This window comes from Rhamphochromis longiceps, linkage group LG3, assembly GCF_057381845.1.
Source record: "Rhamphochromis longiceps isolate RC_006_pf linkage group LG3, R_longiceps_female_GT1.1, whole genome shotgun sequence".
NCBI classification, from domain to species: domain Eukaryota; kingdom Metazoa; phylum Chordata; class Actinopteri; order Cichliformes; family Cichlidae; genus Rhamphochromis; species Rhamphochromis longiceps.
In genome coordinates, this window is record NC_140559.1 from 44,458,102 (window position 1) to 44,465,685 (window position 7,584).

The window sequence follows — 7,584 nt, forward strand, 5'->3', positions numbered from 1 at the left end:
ATTGCCTTGAGGGGGCAACGCAACACCTTTAGAATTCTTAAGAAGACAACATTGAAAAGTCTCTGTTTTCACTGCTAACAATTTGACGGGCTATGTAAAGCACTTGCTAGGCTACTCCAATTAAGCTGAGGGACAGAATAAAGGGATCGCTGCATAGTACATCACAACCTTTTTCTCATTTCCTCGCGTCTCGTCCCCCTCGCCGCCTCCCAAAATATGTCACGGCGAATCAATTCCAGCACCACTATCCTCGATATGCAACAAATAAAAAGTGACTGACATCAAATTATTTCCATGCTGATAGATGTTACACTAGCTTTGTCAGTGTTGTCACCTCTTTGGAGAGATATTTTCTAGTTTAGAATAATTGAAAGAGTAACTGAATTTTCAGATGAGTCGAGAACCGGAAGAAAAGTTGGCACGGGCTCGGTTTCTTTGCTTTCTTTTTCTTCTTTTATCGTCATCATTTCATTCTCTTTCATTCGAGGGGGGAAATAATGATATTGGACTGCCACGGGAAATAAATAAATAAATAAATATGAAAAGAAAGGAAATGAGCATTGTGCAACATAAAATATGACTTCAAAGTCATGACACTGACAAGACAACAAAGCCGCACAGATTGAGGTACTACACACCTGAGGTTAGAGTATTCGTCATTAAAGGAGGAAAATGAAAAAAAAAATGAAAGAGTTAAAAGAAAAAGGACGCGTGGCAGCAGAACAGCGACAGTATGAGATGTTGACTATTTTCTGTTATATTGCCCTGGATTCCCCGGAGTCAGCTGCCAAAAGAGTTGTTTTGATAAAAGATATGAGTGATGCTTTTTCCAAGGACAGTCCTGTGCATCGAAAGCGCCGTCTAGATTGCAGATTTAAAGAGGGAGGACAAAGTTCACGCTGTGAAAAACAAGTACTGTAAGGATTTGATACTACAACAGGAGGCCAGTAGTTGCAAGTCTATTACGTACATACAAAATGAAAACCAATTGATTTAGTCGTTTTACTTTTATGTATTTCTTTTTTTTTACAATAGTAATTCCAGGCTGTTGGTAAAGCCTTCATTTAAACTATAAAAGGCCAGATGCAGTTTTCTTAACCATGTCATTTTCAGCTGCATAGCACAACCTTTCTCGCATTGATTTGGAAAGAACTGTAAAATTCAAAGAACTTAAACCATTCACTGTAGTACACACACACACACACACACACACACACACACACACACACACACACACACACACACACACACACACACACACACACTGTGGAGTAGTGTGAAAAATGTAAGTCTCTAGGGAAATGTGTTTTGGGTTATGTGGCACATTTGAAAAAAAAGCAAATCATTCATCCTCTTGAAAATAATTCCCACAGATATGGATAATAGTCAAGGGCATTCGATTAGCAGCGGCAATAATTTATTTATTTGTTTAAAAATCTAATTTACCGTTGGCTTTAGAAACCGTGCTCTACTTTCCCCACCTTAGCAGAAATAGCTTCCAGTCTCTGACATCAACTGGTCAAGTGGGCTTTTGGGGGCGTTACATTTCCTTGAATGTAACATCCCATTTAAATCCTCCCACAACTTTTCAGTGGGATTCAAATGTGGGCTTTGATTTGGCCTCTCCAAACCTTTTTTTTGAGGCAGTCCTCCGTGGGTTTGCTAGTGTGCTTAAGATTGCTGTCCTGTGAAAGGTCTACATTTGGTTCATCTTCATTTCATTAGATTTCATAGTCTAGCACATGAAACCACCATACTTCACAACTGATATGAGATTCTCCTCCTGAAAAGCTGTGCTGGATGCGTGCCAAACACTTCTGCTGTTTACTGGCCAAACAACTTTATCTTTGATTCATCTGTCCAGAGAACAATAGTCCGCTTTGTATTTATTACCAAAACTCTATGTAACCTGGACGTGTGTCCCTCTATCTATAAAGAGATGATCTATACTGCTCGCCCAAGTGCAATGTCTACAATATCCGAATCTAGGTTTGGGAAGGAGATTGGCGGTAGCAACTCTGTAAGAGCAATGAGACTTCCAACCCACATAACACGCACGACCACAGGTTTATGAAACAAAGTTTGCTTTATATATTTCCTTTTGGATCAGTTCCCTTTGCTCATCCTCAATGTAGGGATACCTTCAAATGCAGTAACCATCTCAAATGCATCACAAAAATAATTGAAACAATCAAAATAGATGTAAGACAAGAAACACAATATTTCAACACCCCAAAGAAAAGGAAAAAGAAAAGAAAATAGCATGTGAGTGTCCAGTTCCTTATGGTGTCAGTTTATTCAGTTACCCACTGTCCTGGGTTAAGAACTGAAAACGACCTGAATCTCAGGCGGAGAAAAAGTAGCAAAGAAAATGATAAGGTATCTCTCAGGTGGGCTTCCTTTTGTTTTTTTCCCTACCGCCCTCCTGGTACGGCAGGCATCAACGTGTCGGCGTCCTGACACAGAGAAGGCCTCCACAGCAGCAACAGTGTCTTAGACCCACGATACCAGCTCCTCACTTGGCACCCATGGAACTGTACCTCAAAAAAAAACCAGTCTGCACACAAATACGCAGAATGTTAGATGTCCACATTCCTTAAATGTCCTTGTTCCTAATGTCCTTGGTTCTTTTGAAATATTAAAATAAATCTGCATCTTGTGACACATTAAAAGTAAATACACCGTATTACTGTGCATCACCCGCAGTTACAGTAACAGCACAGCTATTGCACGTGAACTGCGCATAACCACTTAGCTGGCCGCGGCTGAACTAGCAGGCCCAAGAAAGTAAAAACATTAGACACTCATAATAAACAAAACTGTCACAACATTGCAATACTATGAAAACACATCTTAAACATCATTAAACACATTTACTACTATTCTGACTGGTTAGTTATTTTTTCCAGTGCATTGAACTGCAATAGCGGTGCTAAGTGAGCTAGGCTAACTCACCAGAATAGTTCAAAAAGTTCAAAGAAATACTCCGGCTCCTTTCAGGTAGGTACCCGTCTGTGGTTCACCGCTAACGACAGCTCTCTCACAAATGTTAATTAAACCTCTTTCCTCTCTTTCAACTGGAAAAAACCGTGCTCCGCGGCAGCATGGAGTTTTTCCTTGCCGTCCTTTTTCCTCTACACCACACCTTCACGCGCACGGAGCTGCAGATGGTGCCTTCAGGGCAAGCCCGGAAATTAAACTATCAGACAAGGACTACGATGCATTCAAAGAACCCTGTACTTCTGATTGCTGTAAATCTTACCAGGGTTACATCTACTTTTGCTCTAATGTTCTTTTTGGACAGAAGTCCGGCACATCTCCCATGCAGGATAAATTTGTGCAGTCACTTTGTGATTATAGTGCGTCTACTGAATGACATTTGGAGACTTATTTTTGGTTCAGTTTTCTTTCCTTACAGTAGACTTTACACTCTGGTTTTCAGGTTTTCCACCTATCACCTGTGTGGTTTTGATCAGGCTAAGTAACTGGGTGATCTGTTCCCTTCAGAGTCTTGACTTTGTTCTCTTGTCCTCACTTCTACTAATTTCTTTGATTGCAGTTTTCAAGCTGTTTTCACCTATAAAAGGAAAACTCATCTGGTAATTCCAAGTTGTTCGCCTCCCGCAAACTAAAGGAATCTTTCGCTCAACTGAAACACCTTAAACCCACCTGTTTACCCACTCTCCATCATCGTTCGTTGGCCTTTGGATATAGCCTGCCTTTCCCCTCCAGTGAAGGCACAAGAACAGACTTGATATGCTGGTGAAACACGACCTGTTCCTCGAAAGGAAACTCCTCCTTGAGTTATATGAGACATAAAATTCAGTATTTTTCACCTAAAATATAGCGTTTCAATGGAATATTTTTCCCTTAAAAACACAAATGGAGTTGAGATCAAGCGATAATGAACTGGTCCTGATGCTTCTAAACAAAAAAAAGTAGAAACAGAGATTCTGGGTTCGTCCATTTCTCAGTAGAAGGCAGCAGCAGGGAGAATTTCATGGTTTGCTCCAGGAGTTGAAACTGTGTTCAGTTCAATTCAATGTGATTTGAACTGAAATGAAGAGAAACCAGTATGGGAGAAGTATGCTCCCTCTTGCTAGTCCCTATCAGTACTCTTGCTGCTGTTTTATGGATCAATTGAAGGTATTTCAGGATTTCAGGGAGTTTTTAGTACAGCTTCATAATAGTGAACTATGGAAGAAAGCAGTCCCATTGAGAGACATCCTGCTCAAAAATGATTCCAAGATTCCTCATAGCATTCATCGAGACCAAGGTAATGCCATCCAGAGTACGCAGCCGGTTAGATACCATTTCCAAGATTTTTAGGGCTCAGTACAATAACCTCAGCTTTATCTGTTGTTTGAAGCAGGAAATTAGAGGTCATCTTGGTCTTTGTACTTTTAAGACATTTCTGCAGTTCAGCTAATTGGTGTGTGTTATCTGGCTTCATGGTTAGATAAAGTTGGGTATCATCTGCATGGTATTGATATGGCTATGGGAAGCATGTATAATGTAAAGAGAATTGGTCCTAGCACAGAACCCTGTGGAACTCCATAATTAACCTTAGTCTGTTAGATGGATATGATTCAAACCACTGTCCACTGTCAAAGGCCATAAAAAGATCATTTGTAACCTTCACTGAAGCGGTTTCTGTATTGTGATGATCTCTGAAACCTGACTGAAACTCTTCCTCTGCAGATGATCTGTTAGCTGTTTTACAACTACTCTTTCAAGAATTTTTTAGATAAAAGGAAGGTTGGCTAATTATCACATGTTGAATAATTATCTAAGATAGCTGGGTCCAGTGATCTCTTTATAAGTACTCGTTTGACTACAGCTAGCTTGAAGGCTTGATATGTAGTCGATTAATAGAGTATAGAGAATATGTTGATCATTGTTAAGATTTTGTGCATTTTGTGCTAAATGTTGCCAAATGCATTAATCTGATTGGTCTGTTCTGTTTCTTCCTATCCGGTAAATCGAGCTTAGTTCTGTTGTGTAAAGGCTTTAAGCCCTGTTGTTCTGGCATCATGACAAAAGGCATTCACAAACAGTTTTTTCTAACTGCTTATAGAGTTCTTTAGATCTTGGCATACCATATCTACACATACTTTACTTTTATATCGACGTTAACTACAGACCTTATATGTTGGGTGTTTAAACAAAACCTTTTCCACCTGTTATTCTGAAAGGAGATTCTTATCTAGTGATCTGGATCCCTCATTGCAATTTTATAATGTTTTTAAGGTCTGAAAGGTGGGTGTTTTTACTCTTTCCATGTAACTAGTCCACTTTTAAAAAATTAACGAATCAAAATGACTACAAAATGTCAGTTGTGTGACATTTTCTTTAGCGAATCATCTGTATCTGTAGACAGTTTCAAAGATTATCTAGTATTTGCTTGTTCAAATATAACAAAACTGCACAAAGTTTCTATGGGGTGAGCCTAGGTTTCCGTACTACTGTGTACAAGCAATCTAAAAATAGTGGTTGTACCTGAAGTGGTGAAGTGGTACACAAAAAGACTAAATTGAAGTGAAGATGTACTTTCATATGTACTTTTGATTCAGAAGATCGGTGTTTATACTTCAGTTGCCAAGGTTACCAAGGGTCCTTCCAATTATTCAAATTGCCTATGTAGACATACCATTAAAGAAGTAAGAATAATACTGATTTTATGTATTGTTATTAAAATGTCAGTCTGTGTTCTCCTTGCACTACCCATAAACAACTAAACTATAAATAGCCATAAATAGCTATATTCATATGCAAGTAATTAGGCAGAAATAGAAACCTCCGTGTTTCATTGTGGCCAAACTTTCCTCACTCACCACGAGTGGTGCCGAACTCTATTGAGATTTTGCAGGCACATGATCACTTATCACGTGACATTTATTTGTCGACCATATTGGATGCGTAGCAATCCAAGTGTCTAAAAAACCTACTAAACCTTATGTAGATGCGATAAACTATGGCAAATATGAGAAAACAAACAAGTGCATATATTCTCTCAGAGGTAATAAAACACTTGCATGGCAAGCATCTCGTTTGTTATGTGAAGAAACTGGGGAAGGTGGGGGGCTGAAGATGGATGTTTACTTAGTCCCTCCGAGTGTGTTTACTGATGTTAAGTGCAACCCCGGCACTCTCCCTGACAGCATGCCACACGAGTTACACTGTATCATTATGTTATCAACAACACCTCAAATTACACCGGGCGAAATCTCAAGCCCTACAAAAGTTTGGATCTTTATTAGTAGTTTGTTTCAAGATGGGTACAGACCGCAGTCACTGGAATAAGTGGACCAAGGTCACTGGTCACTGCTAAGGTAGTTACCTGATTTTTATTACAGCATTATATTGACACTTCTCTGTATATTATTCTTTACATTGTGGAAAAAGCAGCAAGCTCATGTGTGATTGATGACAGTGTATCCATGTTTTTCTGTCGACAAACATTACAGTCTTTATCCCTGTTAGCTACTGTTAGCTCCAGTTCGCTGCTATTACTTAAACCTTTTTAAAGATAGATCTAATGTGGACAAACTTGCACTTAGCAAATAAACTTTCATATGATATGAGAATATAATAAAAGTTTTTATCAGAGGAACAGTACTTAAAGAGAGAAAATTTGCTGGCATAATGTTAGCTTATAATGTTACATTGTTGTCTGCTGTTCGGAGATATGAGCATCGCATGTCTGATCTTCATTGGCTCCCTGTTAAATCCAAAATTGAATGCTGCTGGGGGATTCCCGTGATTTAGTGAGGATTTCTTTTTCACCTTTCTTACTCACTATGTGTTAATTGACCGCTCTGCACTGAATCGTACTTGCTCTCTTCCACAGCATGTCTTTTTATCATGTCTTCCTTCTCTCACCCCAAACAGCATTGTAGGGTCTACCTTACAATGTAAAGCGCCTTAAAGCGACTGTTGTTGTGATTTGGGAATTAAATAAAACTGAATTGAATCTCCTGATGACAACTAATCGCTACAATATCAAGAATCAATAAAGATGTTCCTGTAGGATTTCTTATTTTAGTGCTCTAACTTCAGTTAAGGAGTTAAGGAGTATATATTGTATAATATATACATTATACAATATACATGTAAAAATGTTAAATGATAAAATATTGTTTGAAACAGATACTGGTGATGAAATACACTTGATCATCTGCAAACGTGAGCGTCTCTGTAAAAGCCCAAGCTGTGTTCTAGAGCATTCAGGTATGTGTTAACAAAACCCCAAGAAGAAAACATAGTCCATCATTCAAAAGTGAGAAACATTACAAGAGGAAAAGACCGTTGAGAATCTTCACAGGAGTGACCCACCAAATTCCCTCCAAGGTAAGACCGTGCAAGGCTCAGAGAAAGTACACAAATCCCAAAAGCTACATCTCAGTTAGCATGTTAAATGGTAAACTCTGTTGGTGCAGGGGTGATGATTTGGGCTTCTTTTTAGCCACAGAACCTGGATACCTTGCAGTCACTGACAGTCATGAACACCTCTGTATACTAAAGCTTTCTAGAGTCAAATGTGAAGCCACCTGTCTGTCAGCTAATATTTGGGCTAAAATGGGT

At 39.0% G+C, this 7,584-nt stretch overlaps 1 long non-coding RNA gene across 1 annotated transcript; it reads right to left on the reverse strand.

Annotated features, from left to right (window-relative positions):
* Positions 1–2,302: 2,302 nt before the first annotated feature.
* LOC146674984 (uncharacterized) lies at positions 2,303–3,267 on the reverse strand. Its single transcript, XR_014910637.1, has 2 exons — positions 2,956–3,267; positions 2,303–2,557 (listed from the first exon to the last, which is right to left on the reverse strand). It is a non-coding gene; the product is annotated as an uncharacterized LOC146674984 (long non-coding RNA).
* Between the last annotated feature and the right edge of the window lie 4,317 nt (positions 3,268–7,584).